Source organism: Chiloscyllium plagiosum, chromosome 10 (genome assembly GCF_004010195.1).
Source record: "Chiloscyllium plagiosum isolate BGI_BamShark_2017 chromosome 10, ASM401019v2, whole genome shotgun sequence".
Lineage (NCBI taxonomy): Eukaryota > Metazoa > Chordata > Chondrichthyes > Orectolobiformes > Hemiscylliidae > Chiloscyllium > Chiloscyllium plagiosum.
Window position 1 is genome coordinate 71163445 of NC_057719.1, and position 17017 is coordinate 71180461.

Consider the following 17017-nt stretch of genomic DNA (forward strand, 5'->3'; position numbering starts at 1 on the left):
CAGAGGATGTGGTGGAGGCTGGTACAATTGCAACATTTAAGAGGCATTTGAATGGGTATATGAATAGGAAGGGTTTGGAGGGATATGGACCGGGAGCTGGCAGGTGGGACTATATTAGGTTGGGATATCAAGTCGGCATGGACGGGTTGGATCGAAGGGTCTGTTTCCATGCTGTACATCTCTATGACTCTATGTATGCTTGTACTGGAAAGCTATTTCACATCTGTAGCATCACAATTTTCTTTAATCTGATGCCTTTAAGCTTTTCTTCTAATACTAAATCAATGGTGTTGTAAAATTCTGATGCCTTAAAGCTTTTTAAAACTTCTAAACTTCTGTTAACTGGAAAGACTATATGAAATTCTTCCAGTGAAGCTTTTAAAGTTAATTAATGGGCAAAATTGTATGGCATTGTTTCGGGGCGGCATAGTAACTCAATGGTTAGCATTGCTGCCTCACAGCGCCAGGGACCTGGGTTTGATTCCAGCTTTGGTGACCATCTGAATGGAGTTTGCACATCCTCCCCGTGTCTGTGTTAGTTTCCTCCGGGTGCTCCGGTTTCCTCCCACAGTCCAAATATGTGCAGGCTAAGTGGATTGGCCATGCTAAATTGCCCATAGTATCAAGGGATGTGCAGACTAGATGGATTAGCCATGGGAAATGCAGAGTAGAGGGGGTGAGTCTAGGTGGGATGCTCTTCAGAGGGGTCAGTGCAGACTCACGAGGCCAAATGGCCTGCTTCCAATGTAGGGATTCTATGATTTCAACTTTCAAATTCAGCTAAATACCAATACTGCATTTTTATGCTGCTTTTTTGGGTTTTTCATGCCTTTTTAAAAATAGGAATGGTGGTTCCTTCTGGTGGTGATTTTGTGGGTAGGGTGTGAGAGCAGGGTGGTGGGGGAGGGGCGAAGTTTTCCAACCTTTTACAGTGCGAATGCAGCTTTTCCTGCTTCTTGCCAGGTAGGGTTTCCTGCCTTTCATGTTCTCAACCACAAAGTACTTTCCCTTGTATTGCTTTTAAAGTAAAGTCTTTGTCTGCAGCTTTAATCAATCTCCTTGCCAAAATCACAATTTAAATCCTGAATGTCCTGATCTTTTAAAAGTAATTGTTCAAATATCTTTCTTCTTCTCTAAGACCCTTTCTTCAAATCTTACAAATCTTGCCCCTTCGGACCTTAAGCAAAATCTGTAACCTTTTGAATGTTACAGCCCTGGTATGAATTATTTTCTTCTTGCTCTAACTCGCTGCTTTTCAGTCGTGCCCTTCCTGGATCCCACTTTGTGTTGACAGTGTTGCTCATTTTGAGAGATGAGAATTCTTTCTCTCGCTTTGTCTCACTTTCCTTCCTTGCCTTGGTTTCGTGTCACTATATAAGTCTTCCCACTTTCCATCAGATATCTCAAGCTTTGGAGCCTTCAATTGCTCCTTCTCTAAGGTCCGACTCTCAGTGTGGTTGGATTTCACACTGTATTCCCTGATTCTCTTGCCTGTTCTGAGATGAAAATTCTCTTCAGGTGTGCTGTTTTCACCCTTTTGCTCCCACCAATAGTCAATTTTCAAATTTCAGCTGCTGACTGGCTGTATCTCCTTAAAGCAGCAATGGTTTTAAAGTGAAAAATTCACTTGTTTCAAAAGGTTTTGTCTTCCAGCTCAAATGGAATACAAATCCATGCCACTGGTCATCATGTTGCATTGTCAGATCCCAGTCCTGCTGGCAGGTCATGATTTCTGGTTACCAACCATTGGAACTTGGGGCTGGTGTACTTCACAGCCGCCAATCCTCCTTTCCATTATGACACTAAGGGCTTGTTAATTTATTAGTGGTAGAGGATAGAACCTTACAGACTTTGTCGAAGAAACTTCGTTTTCCTTACATAACAAGGGTTGAAACTCACCAGATATTGGCTGAGTCAATTTTGAGAGTTTCATGGAAGGTTTTATTCTGTGAGCTCTAGCAACTTATCATAGTGACCAAGGTCTCTACTGCTCCCTTTATTGTGTATGTGCCACATCCCTCTTGCATGGTTATCAGCGAGGCAATACGTTCTGCTACCAAGACCTTCTGGGATTCCCGATGCAGACGCCATATTTAATACTCAACTGTGCACCAGATTAAATACAGCCAACCAGGAATAAACATTCACAGTGCACATAGCCTGAGGGACATGAGAAACAAAAGATTCTGAGTGCATATACATGGTGCGAGTGGCACTTGTTTGGAAATAAGAAACTCAGATTTGTAAGTGTATTGCTACTTTACATCATCACCTGTCATTGGAATTGCAGCTATAAGAATCACACTACACAGGCAGCCTGTATGTAATACCATACCATGTTCGAACCCTATCGAAGGGACTGCTATTCTGTCCCTAACATTCAGCATAGTGTGACATTTTGCTGTGGTTCAATACAGGAACATCACATGATGGAAAGGATTCAGTCAGTTGAGAACATTAAATTTTATTAGACAATAGAAAAAGTGAAAGTAAACAGAAAAGCTGCATTTCTTTCTGGAAACAGACAGAGGCTTCTTGTCTTTTGAACAACAACAATTTTACAGTCAACGAATGATGACTTTATCCAAATCAGATCTGTTGGAGCAGGGTGTCAGTTAGGTCCTATCTGGTTTGTAGTGTCAGATAGCACACTGTTCAATCATGCTGAAGGTAATGGTCATCCTACTCAATGTCCCCATTTCCTCCATGGAAAACTTTTGCCTCTCTCCCAGCTTTACTTTGCTTGTTCCATTTGTCCAGAACACAGCATGAAAGGACTATGAGAACTCTGTGTGGAATGAAATGCAAGACTCCCCCGGTCCCCACCCCAACCCCCAACGACTGAACCAAGCATCGGAGCCTCGTCCTCAGTAGGCCTATCATCTGCTCCATCATAGCCCTGGTTGAAGGATTGTCCACATTGCATCTATACTCAGCCTCAGTTAGTGATTGCACCACAGCCAAAGGGATGATGACCCCTGCAGTGGTTGGATTCATTGGTCATAGTTCTAATGACACCATGTGGGGAATATTAGAAGCAGAACAGGTCCTTAGTAATGGGAGCAGTCTGTATTCACATCACACAAAAATGGCAGTTTGGCAATGTCCTCAATACAGTGGGACATGGAGGACTTGAAAAAGGAGGGCCATCAAATGCTTGTAATGTTGTTATAGTGGACCTTATTCTGATCAATGCAGTAAAGTCGTGTCATGCAAGTCCTATACGGTTGTAAGTGCAGTAGGATTATTGAAATCTTGTCTACTTCACCCATGCCTTGCATCACCCCTTGCAGCTTTTCATAGGTACATGGTTTCAGATACTTACAGTTCAACTTGAGGGGAGATCAGTTCCTTCCTGTCATGCAGCCTTTGAGGTTTTGGATTGTCTTTGTGAATTGTGACCCATGGATGGTCATTCTAAAGTCAGGTAATTACTTTCTGCTTTGCAGAGATGACTCTGCACTCCATGTTGACCCCGTCAGTTTTGAGCTCTCCATTTCCATTCTTATTGACCTATAATCGGGTCTTCATCTCACATCACCCCTTGAGCATGGGCCCACAGCTTAGCTATGGCAACCATCATGAACAGAACCCTGAGGACTGACCATGATCCTCCCTGCCCCTCAGGTTTGACTGTGGGCTGATCCTCTGAGACATGGCCATTTGATTGAAGTCCTTTCAGATTACTGTGTGAAATGGGGGTAGCATGGAACCATACAAAAACATGGCTGGCGACCATGGTAACTGCCTGGCTTTGTATTTTTGCTGAAGTCAAAGCAAGACAAAAGTACAGAGAGGCTTTAAGTTTCCTATCAGGTGACAATGCACAAAAAAAAACAGGCGAGCACCCAAGTATAAAGTGACTGTGTGCTAAGGAAACAAACTAAGAGTCCTGACATGCAGCCTATTCTGATACATGAGATGCACATCTATCCTTGTCTGCAGAGGGGCAGCACCTAGTGGACTGCAGCACCAAGCTTTGAGCTGGAATTCCAGGTACCTGCTTAGAATTTCATGTGAGGAATTGTTACCACCTGCTTTATCTATGCTGGGTGGATCACCGCTCACTGGAGCGATTCTCATCTTGCTGCTAAGACTTTGATTGGAAAAATGGGACTTCTTTGTTGAGCACCTGATTTTACTGATGTTTTCATGTTTCTCATATTTCCCCAAATGACTTGCCATTGCCCACAAAGTTCAGGATTGATAAGATTCTGCCCAATTTGTAGTAGTTGGATAATAGTAATAGGTACAATTATCATTAACTAGTTAGGCATAATTACTACTATTAGGAATGTGATATATCATATTTGTCTCCATCAGAAACTTGAGCAAGACTTTTTTTTGATTCATTTATAGAGTCATAGAGATGTACAGCACAGAAACAGACCCTTCAGTCCAACCCGTCCATGCCGACCAGATATCCCTACCCAAATCTAGTCCCACCTGCCAGCACCCGGCCCATATCCCTCCAAACCCTTCCTATTCATATACCCATCCAAATGCCTCTTAAATGTTGCAATTGTACCAGCCTCCACCACATCCTCTGGCAGCTCATTCTATACACATACCACCTCTGTGTGAAAACGTTGCCCTGTAGGTCTCTTTTATATCTTTCCCCTCTCATCCTAAACCTATGCCCTCTAATTCTGGACTCTCCAACCCAGGGAAAAGACTTTGCCTATTTACCCTATCCATGCCCTTCATAATTTTGTAAACCTCTATGAGGTCACCCCTCAGCCTCCGACGCTGCAGGGAAAACAGCCCCAGCCTCTTCAGCTTCTCCCTGTAGCTCAAATCCTCCAACCCTGGCAAAATGCTTATAAAGTTTTTCTGAACCCTTTCAAGTTTCACAACATCTTTCCGATAGGAAGGAGACCAGAATTGCACACAATATTCCAACAGTGGCCTAACCAATGTCCTGTACAGCCGCAACATGACCTCCCAACTCCTGTACTCAATACTCTGACCAATAAAGGAATGCATAGCAAACGTCTTCTTCACTATCCTATATACCTGCAACTCTCCGGGTGCTCCAGTTTCCTCCCACAGTCCAAAGATGTGCAAGTCAGATGAATTGGCCATGCTAAATTGCCCATAGTGTTAGGTGCATTAGTCCGAGAGGAAATGGGAGTGGGTTAGTGTGAACTGGTTGGGCTGAATGGCCTGTTTCCACATGTAGGGAATCTAATCTAATCATTAAGTGTATAAGTCCTGCTAAGATTTGCTTTCCCAAAATGCAGCACCTTACATTTATCTGAATTAAACTCCATCTGCCACCTCTCAGCCCATTGACCCATCTGGTCCAGATCCTGTTGTAATCTGAGGTAACCCTCTTCACTGTCCACAACACCTCCAATTTTGGTGTCATCTGCAAACTTACTAACTGTACCTCTTATGCTCGCATCCAAATCATTTATGTAAATGACAAAAAGTAGAGGACCCAGCACCGATCCTTGTGGCACTCCACTGGTCACAGGCTTCCAGTTTGAAAAACAACCCTCCACTATCACCCTTTGTCTTCTACTTTTGAGCTAGTTCTGTATCCAAATGGCTAGTTCTCCCTGTATTCCGTGAGACCTAACCTTGGTAATCAGTCTCCCAAGGGGAACCTTGTTGAACCTTACTGAAGTCTATATATTGTGGGATGTGAGTGTCTCTGGCTGGCCAGCATTTCTTGCCTGTCCCTAGTTGCCTGTGAGAAGGTGGTGGTGAACTGCCTTCTTGAATAGCTACAGCCTACCTGCTGTGGGATGACCCACAATGCCATTAAGGAGGGAATTCCAGGATTTTGACTCAGCAACAGTGAAGGAACGACAGATTTCCAAGTCTTGATACTTATTGGGATGTCCCTGATTAAACAAAAAGGTTAGATTAAGTTGAGATCACCTCAGAAAAGAAAGTGAAGGAGAAAGGAACACAACAGGTAAATACCACTGATCAGTATGTTTGTTTTGCCAGTTAGATGTTGTAATAGTAGAGTGCAGCACAGTGGATGAAATGTCAAATTTGATCTATGTGGTTATTGGAATTTTGAGATTTAATATTTCATTGTGAAATGCCAAATTACAGACTTCACATAATGTAAAGAAAGCGCCACAAGTTTTGGTTCAGCAAGTGATGGTAAATCTGATTTATCTTCTGTCTTTTCAGAGTTTTAAAACTCCTACTTTCAGGAGTTTTAGTTCTAGCGAGGGTGGTCAACCACGGAGGTGGGTGTATGAATAAATGCATGTCACTGGCTGGCTTAAGGTTTCCTGGTACTGTCCTGTTCCTGGAACATGTAGGATGGCAGGGCTATGTACCTGCGAGCGGCAGAGACATACAATTCAGCATATTAAAGGCCTAGTAACAGTCATTGTCAGAGGTGGAATGGAATTTTGCTTTCAGCCTTCGGGTTCTCCGAGGCATCAGAACTGTTTCAATGCCTGGAGGTGGTCCCTCCCAGTGGCAGAACTAGGCGGGCCTGCCTACCAAGCTAACCAGGTGCCCACCAGGTTTCCAATTGCATGTGTACTTTGGCTATTAATTAGCCAAATCAGGGAAAAATCACAGGCGGGTGAATATTACCCATGCAGTGTGACCTTCTGACTTCACATGACCCTGATAATGGCGTCCTGAAGCCCTCAGAGAAATCTCTGCCCAGGATGTTTTATACAGTATTATGTGGGTACACTTACTTTAGCTGCAAGTGAAAATGATGTGCTAAACTGCTGAGGACAAGTAGATCCCTATGCTATTCACTCAGAAACAGGTCAATCTTTATGGCCTTTTAACAAAGCATTCACTGCAAAATAAGTCTCTTCTTTTAACTGACCAGTGAACTCATACTAGAGATTGTAAAAAATGAAGAAAATTGTTGCTTTGCAATGGATTCATTAGAAGAGGATACTATGCATTTACATTAAGATATGCTCTCCTTGCTGCTAAGTTACTGTCTGTCTAAAACAGCTTTAAAGAATAGCCAACAGAGCAAAAATAACTAAATTGCCCTGAGAGATAATTGAGTACAAATCCTTAACATGTTCCTCTGAGGTTTATTTTCTGGTGTTTTAGTAAAGATGTTAACATTGATATTGCGGTATAAAAAATAATTAATTCTACCTTTCTGCCTCAGTATGGCTGCCAAGTAAGGTTTGTGAATCAGTCCCTTCACAGGAGTGAAGTATCACTGTTTTTAACTTGTGATTTACTTTATCATTTAAATCAGCAAAGGAAGAAACTATGGATCAGCACAAGTGGAATTTGAACTTCAAAACTAGAACTTGAAATAATGCCATAAAAATATGTTTGAACTTTTTCTGCATTTTTGCAAACTCAATCAGATGTGAGACAGCTAGTATGGCACTGACATGTATTGTACCAGAGGGAGGTGATGGTGTAATGGTAATGTCATTAAGCTAGTAATCCAGAGCCAGGCTTTTGTTCCTGGCTCATGGGCTTGGCTCCCACCATGGTAGATCTTGATATTTAAAAAGACAATTAAAAGCTAGTCTAATAAAACAAATGAACCCAGCTGGTTTACTCATGATCTTCAGAGAAGGAAATCTGCCAAACTTACCTGTCCTGGCTTATATGTGAATTCAGATCCACAGCAATGTGGTTGACTTTTGATTGCCCTGGACAATAACAGATGGACAATAAATGTTGACCTAGCTAGCAACACCTACAACCCATGATCAAACAAAAAAATTTGCAAAATGTAATCTTCTGGAATACAAAAGTATTCTTGAAAAATGCTTACCAAAATGTATTTTTTATCAATGTGAAAATGAAGCTAGACTTCACCCTTAGGCAGCTGAACCAGAAATTACAAACAAGCTAAAACCAAATCTAGAATAACCAAAACAAAAGAGCTGCGTATTTCTATTTTGGTACAAATGCCAATTAATTATAGCATGTAAATTAAAATATCCTTATTTGAAATTCAAAAGAGGTGTATTTTAGAATATTGCAGTAATTAATTTGTAAACTGCTGTACAGAAGTTAAATCCTTGTAGATGGAATTCAATTAAAATTGAAATAAATTTTTGAAGAAGTCCTGCATTTACTCTTGTTATTGGATTTGAATCTCAAATGTCAATGGGATATATATGTATAATATTTTAAAAAGCCTATTTTACATCATGTGTAACTTTTGTTGACCTGTACCCTGTGACCTCCATCATTGAGATTTTCCTGGAACAGGGCAATTTTCCAGATATCCTGTTAGACATATTGTGCATGGTTTATATTCTAATTAATTTTTGCCCATAAAAGTTCTGGAAGTGCAAACTGTAAAAGTGCCTCAATGATAATTGAGCATCTGGGATATGGATGAATGACAGAACCAAATAATGTAACTTTAAATCAATTACATTAAAGGGCTGAGAAACAAACAATGAATAGACTAATTCAGGTGTGGTGAATGAGTTAGTGCCAGTGAATTCAGTGTCAAATCAGGGAGAGAAACAGCATTAAAGAGAAGGAATGAAACTTTAGTTTAATAGAGTGAAAACACTCAACAAAAATAAGAATTATTTTAAAATTTTACATATCTAAAATCTAAGCCAATTCACAACCTGGACGGGTGAGATCTTAAACTTAAAATTGATTTGATTTATTATCACGTGTACTCAAGTACAGAAGTAGAGGAATCCAGTGAAAAGCGTATAATGTCACCACACATGGAACCATCTTAGGTACAAAGGTACCTAGGTACAAAATTGTTTACTTAATGGATGGAAAATAATGAATTGTAGTTGGTAATAAAGGCATGTGATTAAAAGTATACCTACACTCTATGCTAACCTATGGTGTATTTACTGAGAAATTGAATGCAGGTACAGCAGCTCTGAAGATCATTGGGATAATGTGTAAGATATTGTTTTGCCAAACCTAACAGCAGAACAACACAAATCAGCCAGCATCTTGATGGCAATTCACAATTTGTATGTATCGCTTCCTTAACATAAGTTGCTAGTTGATTTGTGTCTTAATAAATTGCATGCTTTGGTCAGATGCCATAAATGTTTCAGCAAAATGTGTAATTACTAAATGTCTGTCTTATAATTTGGGCACCAACTTTACTTTGCAGCCACATTGTCACTCTCACTACCTAAGCAGAAGCTTGAACATTCAAGTCTCACTCCAGAGAGTCGAATGCAAAATTGTAGCTTGACCCTCCAAGTATGGAGGAAGAGTTACAATGTCAGAGATGCTAATCTTCTGTTTTTTCACATGTGCATAAAAAGTCCCACAACACTATTAAGAAGAAAAACAAGCAAGTTAGTCCAGGTGTCCTGACAAGTATCTGTCCCACGGAACATCACCTTATAAGGTTATAAGGTCATTTATGACACTGATGTCTGTGGGTGTTTCTTGTTAATAAATTGGTTGTCTTTATTCCACATTAAAACAAGTAACTACACTTCAACAATGTACTTCATTGACTGCAAAATGCTTTCCAACATTGAGATAATGAAAAATGCTGGGCAGAAAGATGCAAATTTTTCTTTCTTTGAGATGTGGCGAGGATGTGGACGTCTGGGAGGTAGTACAAAATGGCTGAAGGAGCTGCACAAAGTGGCTTCTGCATTGCTAAATTAGATTGCACTGAACAGAAACAAGAAACTGCAGACTGATGTAGATTTGATAAAATACAGAAGTAATGGTTTAACCCTAACCACAAGTCAGGACAAATACAATTCCAGGAACAGGTTGTTTACAAGAAATCATGATAGGCTAAAACAGAATGCATAAGGCTTTGTGCTATTTTATTGGTTATTACCAAACAATCATGCTCCATGCCTGCCTATGAACAATGTATATGAACCCTGTGCAAACTCTGTAAGGGGGTCAGATTCTTTTGGTGGTCTAGGAGTACTCATACTTCTGGGCTGATCAAAGTCTACTGACCCGGCCATATCAAAGAATAAATGATTGCTTGTGTGACTGACAAAGACTTGTTTACAGGTGTGTTTATTGACTGATCGCGGAACCAAGAGACCCCCTGGGTCTTCATCGGCATTAATTTGCATTAAATTTTTAATTCTTGAAACAACTGTTACTTTGGTCATAAAGTTTATAGTGAGCATAAAATAGAAGATGCCGGACAGTTTTTGTACAAAATAAAATTTTTGTAGCAATGAAGTATTATTCCACCATAGGAACAGTATCAATGAATGAGAATTTATTCCAATTATCAGACTAGCTATAATGAGAAGAATCTAAACTTGTTGCACCTAATAGCAAGTTTATGCTTTCTGACAATGCCATTTTAATGGCAGAAGAGATTTATATGAATATATTTTTTGCTGTGTAAACATTCTATGATTGTATAAAGATTCAATCCTTCATGAAAAGAGGATGCTTGTACATCTGGTGAAAACAGCCATAGTTTATTTATCATGGTCTCTCACAAAATATGATTGAAAAAAATGTTGAAAATGGTTCCTGCTCTTCACCAAAAACAGTAACTTCTGGTTGTCCTATGCTTTAGCAAATTAGTGATTTTGTTACACTGATAAATTATAAACTCAAAAAATGCAGTTTTAGACCTATTTTATTTGGTGTTGAGAATAGTTTGTCTATTAACCATGAAGTTGTCCACGGATTTTATGTGTAGTTTATTTTTATGTGAAATAGAGGTCTAATTATGACAAATGGGTGTTAAGTTTATCAATTGAAGTCTAAAATAAAACTGTCTGGTCCTAAGATAGGCACTACATATTAAGTGAAACATTTCTGCTACCATTTATTGTGGCAATGCAAGCTATGGACTATGTTTGTCTTTGTATGTTTACAGGACCTGTCAGTCGAGACACAAGAAACAAGAAGAGAAATGTAAATTGATCCCTCCCTTTAGCTGAATATTTAATGTAGTCTGCAAGGAAGAAAAGCACAGTCTACTTTTCTATTGCTTTCCTTCACTTGCCCAGCTCTAAATCTCTCAAGGGAGGGATGTTTTTCGGTCCTGGTCACTAGCAGGACCCATTTACTGCAGGATCTTTGCTCCCCTATCTTGGCTTTCTTCCTGTCTCCTGAAACTAAATTTACTTCATTTTAGCCACCTCAAAGCAGACTTGTGTGTATATATTTTCAGGGAAATTTGATTGCCTGTATGGATTTTTAAATCAGTTTTCAGATCAAGTTCAGAAATATGTAAACTGTTGTGTTATTTCATCATGCAGGAGTGGAACAAATACCTTAGATGCTGAACATCTAATACTATAAAGTGATCTTTAAATGAGACAACTAGAATATAAATGGATTAAAGTGGCTAGTAATGGGAAAACAAGTACCCATTCAAAGTGCAGTTGGAAGAAATTTAAGACAACGAAAGTTGCATTATAAATTTATTCACACTTATTGCTGTGCTGAAATATGAGCCTGTATTCTTTCTTGACTTTGGCTTCCTTTCCATAAATTCTTTAATGTGTCTCTTTAATGTACTCACTATGTAATGCATTTATATCAAATAACTGTTGTAGGTTTGTAATTTAGTGTCTAAAAAGTTGTGATTTAATTGTGATCGACAAATGTGCACTAAAACCACTGTTCATTGATATAGAATCTTAACTGACCTTCAAGTAAATGCAACAAAACCTTACTGATTCTTTAAACAGTCCACAATTTTTAGAGTCTAATGTTATTTATGTTATTAGGAATCTTCAGACTTTAAACTTCATTTTTCAATATATCAACACAACATACTCTGCCTAATCACTAAACATGCTGAACTGACAGATTTATTGAATCCCATTGCTGCTTTATGAGCAGAAGTATATGTTAAACACAACAGCTTATTAGTTTTACACACTTAATTTTCACTGTAATATAACTTTTGACGTGTATTAGTCTTGTTTAATGTTAAACCGTCAGCATTTAAAATATAAAGTATATTCCAGCTAAACATCTCATTTATAAACATTTTATATTTAGTTTAAAATTGTTTTCATTAAACATAAGTGAAAGGAAATGAAATGCATGAATTTTTTTTAACTTTTCACACTTCTTTCAATCTAATGACACAATATAGTGTAATGGGTCTAACAAAACACAGAATGCATTAGTGAATCAGTATGAATGCCATGCCAGGCCAAAGATAACTGTTGTAGTCATAGATTTAATATACTTCTAAATTTACAACAAAACTGGCACTCAGTATAGCTTTATTTGTTTTTTTCATCTGTGGTGTAATGTATGCAATCTTACTCCAACAAATTTTAAACAGTGTGAAGTTTTTTTATGTATTGAAATACAGAGATATGCTAAATTACTTCATCTGCTTTTATTTAATAGAAGTGCTGATTAAACTGTGAAAATTAAAGAATGTTATTACTTTTATTCTTTGTTGAATGTGAACAAAAGACAGAATATTGAGGACTAAAGGTGCATCCATTCTATTGGCAATTGGAGCATATTATACGATAGCCTTTTTGATGTCTATCTGTTACCTTTTAACCTATTAGTGATATTTAACAACCTGAAACAAGGGCTGCATTTATATAGTGTAGAGGAATGTCTCTTTAGCACTCTTTGCAAAAGCACAATCAGCAAAGAATAACATTTTGGGAGGGATGAGCTAACATTTGATTAAGTGGTTAATTATACAGAAGATTCTAAAGGAGGAGACGAAGATGGAGAGAAACACATAATCTATTTTTTTTTTCAATACATGTGGAATGTATTTAAGTGTTCAAAAGTTTCTTTTTGTGTAGCTGTACTTACAAGATAACTTAATAAAGGCTACCTTGTGTAGAGCATATAAGAAACTTTCAGGTTATCTGTGCAACCACGAAGGTCCTGCCTTCTCAATCTTGATTTGACTTATTATTGTCACATGTGAGATACAGTAAAAACTACTGTTTTGTGTGCTGACCAGACAAATCATACCTTGCACATGTACATCAGGGTAGGAGAACAGAATGTAGAATTCAGTGTTACACCACAGAGAAGATACAGAAAAGGATAAAGTCTAATGCATGAGACGTCCATTCATAAGCTTGGTAACAACAGAGAAGAAGCTGCTATACAGTCAGAGAGTCATAGAGATGTACACACAGAAACAGACCCTTCGGTCCAACTCGTCCATGCCGACCAATATCCCAACATAATCTAGTCCCATTTGCCAGCACTTGGCCCGTGTCCTTCCAAACCCTTCCTGTTCATATACCTATCCAGATGCCTTTTAAAAATTGTAATTGTACCAGCGTCCACCACTTTCTCTGGCAGCTCAGTCCATATATGCACCACCCTCTGCGTGAAAAGGTTGCTCCTTAGGTCTCTTTTATATCTTTCCCCTCTCACCCTAAACCTACGCCCTCGAGTTCTGGACTCCCCCACCCCAGTGAAAAGAGTTTGCCAATTTGTCTTATCCATGCCCCTCATGATTTTATAAACCCCTATAAGTTCACCCCTCAGCCTCCGATGCTCAGGGAAAACATCCCCAGCCTATTCAGCCTCTCCCTATAGCTCAAATCCTCCAACCCTGGCAACATCCTTGTAAATCTTTTCTGAACCCTCTCAGTTTCACACTATAATCAATAGAGACCAGAATTGCATACAATATTCCAAAAGTGGCCACACAAATGATTGTACAGCTGCAATATGACCTCCCAACTCCTGTACTAAATACTCTGACTAATAAAGGAACATATACCATATGTCTTCTTCACTATCCTATCTACCTGCGACTCTACTTTCAAGGAGTTAATGCACCTGCACTCCAAGGTCTCTTTGTTCAGCAGCACCATTAAGTGTATAAGTCCTGCTAAGATTTGCTTTCCCAAAATGCAGCACCTCACATTTATCTAAAGTAAACTCCATCTGCCACTCCTCAGCCCACTGGCACATCTGATCAAGATCCCGTTGTAATCTGAGGTAACTCTCTTCGCTGGCCACTACACCTCCAATTTTGGTGTCATCTGCAAACTTAACAACTATAACTCCTATGTTCACATCCAAATCATTTATATAAATGACGAAAAGTAGTGGACCCAGCACCAATCCTTGTGGCACTGTACTGGTCACAGCTCTCCAGTCTGAAAAGCAACCCTCCACCACCCCTCTCTGTCTTTACCTTTGAACCAGTTCTGTATACAAATGGCTAATTCTCCCTGTATTCCATAAGATCTAACCTTGCTAACCAGTATACTCCTGATTATACTTCTACTGCCTTTATAGTCTTCTAAAGATTCATGGGGAACCTTGTAGAATGCCTTACTGAAGTCCATATAGATCATATCCACTGCTCTGCCCTCATCAATCCTCTTTGTTACTTCTTCAAAAAATTCATTTGAGTTCTTGAGACATGATTTCCCACGCACAAAGCAATGTTGACTATCCCTGATCAGTCCTTGCCTTTCCAAATGCATGTACATCCTGTCCCTCAGGATTCCCTCCAACAGTTTGCCCATCACCGACGTCAGGCTCACCGGTTTATAGTTCCCTGGCTTGACCTTACCATCTTTCTTAAACAGTAGCACCACGTTAACAAACCTCCAGTCTTCCAGCACCTTACCTGTGACTATCAATGATACAAATGTCTCAGTAAAGGGCCTAGCAATCACTTCCCTAGCTTCCCAAAATTTTAGGGTACACCTGATCAGGTCCTGGATACTTATGTACCTTTATGCATTTCAAGACATCCAGCACATTCTCCTCTGTAATATGGACATTTTCAAGATGTCACCATCTATTTCCCTTCATTCTATATCTTCCATGTCCATCTTCACAGTAAACACTGATGCAAAATTCTCGTTTAATATCTCCCCCATCACCTGTGGCTACGCACAAAGTTCATTTTGCTGATCTTTGAGGGGCCCTTTTCTCTCCCCAAGTATCCTTTTGTCCTTAATGTACCCTTTGGATACTCCTTAACCCTATTTGCCAAAGCTATCTCATGTCCCCTTTTTGTCCTCCTGATTTCCCTTTGAAGTATACTCCTACTGCCTTTATAGTCTTCTAAAGATTGACTCGATATATCCTGTCTATACCTGACATATGCTTCCTTCTTTTTCTTAACCAAACATTCAATTTCTCCAGTCATCTAGCATTCCCTACACCTACCAGCCTTTTCTTGACTCTCACCTGAGGTATGGTGACCCTCAGGTTTAACTCACCACCAGTAATCCCTCTCTAATAAGACAGCAGCCCTCTAATCATCTGAGACTACGGTGACTTGACTTTACAGCTTAGACGGAATATTTATGGAAAAGCAAATATTTTCAGAGATGGAACTTCAGAGGATTGCACAGTTAAAGACCTGTTACCAATACTGGAATGAGAGAAAGGGAGGTTAGACATGAAGAAGAAAGCCATTAACACATCCAATCATGAACCACAGTCTCCATTTGTTGCATTCCTTACAAAGGAGTTTCACAGTCTTCCTAATCTCCTGTCATAGGACAGTCCCACTTTCCAATGAATCAGTCTGGTGAACCTCTGCTGCGCTTCCTCAATGGCAAATATATCCTTCCTTAGGTTCTCTATCTGTGCTACAGGTAAGACGGAGATGCTGTGATGATCCAAGTAGCAGCAAAATGAGTTAGACCCAGAAAGCCAGCTGAGAGCTCTGAGATGTTCCAGTACATTAGATGGGTACCCATACCTGTGTGGAGTAAGTGAGGACTGCAGATGCGTGGAGATCAGAGTTGAGTGTGTGGTGCTGGAAAAGCACCGCAGGTCAGGCAGCATCCGAGGAGCCGGAGAATCAACATTTTGGGCATAAGCCTTTCAGGAATGATTCTTGATGAAGGGCTTATGCCCAAAACATCGATTCTCCTGCTCCTCAGATGCTGTCTAATATGCTGGGCGTTTCCTTCACCACACACTCGACACCCATACTTGTGTGCAAACAGCCTCACAATGCCATTGAGGTGTAAGATGCCAGTGAGCTCCAACGTGCAGTATTGTAAGTGCTGCCCTGCATCATGAGTGAGTCCTAAATGTTGCCTGAGGATATGGTGAGGCTGCTGCTTTGCTAGGGACAGCTTCTGTGATTGGGGGTGTGAGGGTTGGTATTGGGAACTGCTGGACAAGATGGGATCCTGGACAAGCATCTAGTGAGCTGCAGTCACCAATTACCCATGCATTTTGTGAACCAGTTTCCCTCCAGCGCCTGGAAAAATAGCAAACTGCCAATAAATGAGACAAGATTAAGTAATGATGCGATATTAATACATGCAAATAAGCCTGTTACTGCTCATGAGTAAAACTTTCCTGTCTCCCTTTGAAACCTTGAGTAGAGCATCAGACTTTTTAGCTCAACATCAAGAATCTCATTTTGTTCATTCTCTCCATATTTCCCAACTGATTCATCATTTCCCACATTGTTTTGAGAAAACTCAGCTCACACATATTCCAGCTGACCTTTACACACCTTCCAGTGCTGAGTTGAAGAATATTCTCACTCCTCTTTCACAGAGTAAAGTGACCCTGAAAATACTGAGAGCATCCGCAGGCCAGTGAGGGCAGGACGTGCAAACTGCCGATGGTGTGACCATTGACCTGTTGCATTCCACCCGACCTACCTTCCCTCCTCTGCTCTCTCTGCTTGGCCAGCCAGTTCATGTTCTCTTGAAGAGAGAGAGAGAGAGAGAGAGAGCAACACCACATTCCGGCCAGAGAGGTACAATCATGGGATTTGAGACTAGCATGTATTAGAAGGTGCAGATACTTTCTACTGCAAAGAACTCAGGGGCGAACATCGAAGAGATGACATACAGGGGAACACAGAAGGGCATGCACATATTGAGTTGTTTGGTGCATTGGCTGGCTTCCCAGAGAGCTCAATTGTCACTGTCAATGAGCAAGTTGTCTGGCTCCAAAGTGGCAGAGGACTTAATGCAAAGCTGGGAGCCTCCAGTTAGCCAATTCCATGAGAAAAACCTGTGGATCCCTGCAAAATGTAGCATGTAGCTACTGATGTCTCAGGTTCCAGTGTGGCATGGGCAGATGTTTCTGAGGCTTCAAGTGGAAGCTCAGACTGAGATATCTGCTTGTTGCAATAAAGGCCCAAGCCTGCTGTTATCAT

General features: G+C 40.1%; 1 long non-coding RNA gene across 2 annotated transcripts in view; it reads left to right on the forward strand.

Annotated features, from left to right (window-relative positions):
- The window catches only part of LOC122553755, a 98237-nt gene that overhangs the window by 49109 nt on the left and 32111 nt on the right, over positions 1–17017 (forward strand). The window contains exon 4 of one of the 2 annotated variants that reach the window (XR_006312833.1): positions 11172–12709. The exons of the other annotated variant lie outside the window; for it this stretch is intronic. This is a non-coding gene — a long non-coding RNA (uncharacterized LOC122553755). Of the gene's footprint in view, positions 1–11171; positions 12710–17017 lie in introns of those variants that run through there. 2 annotated transcript variants of the gene reach the window in all.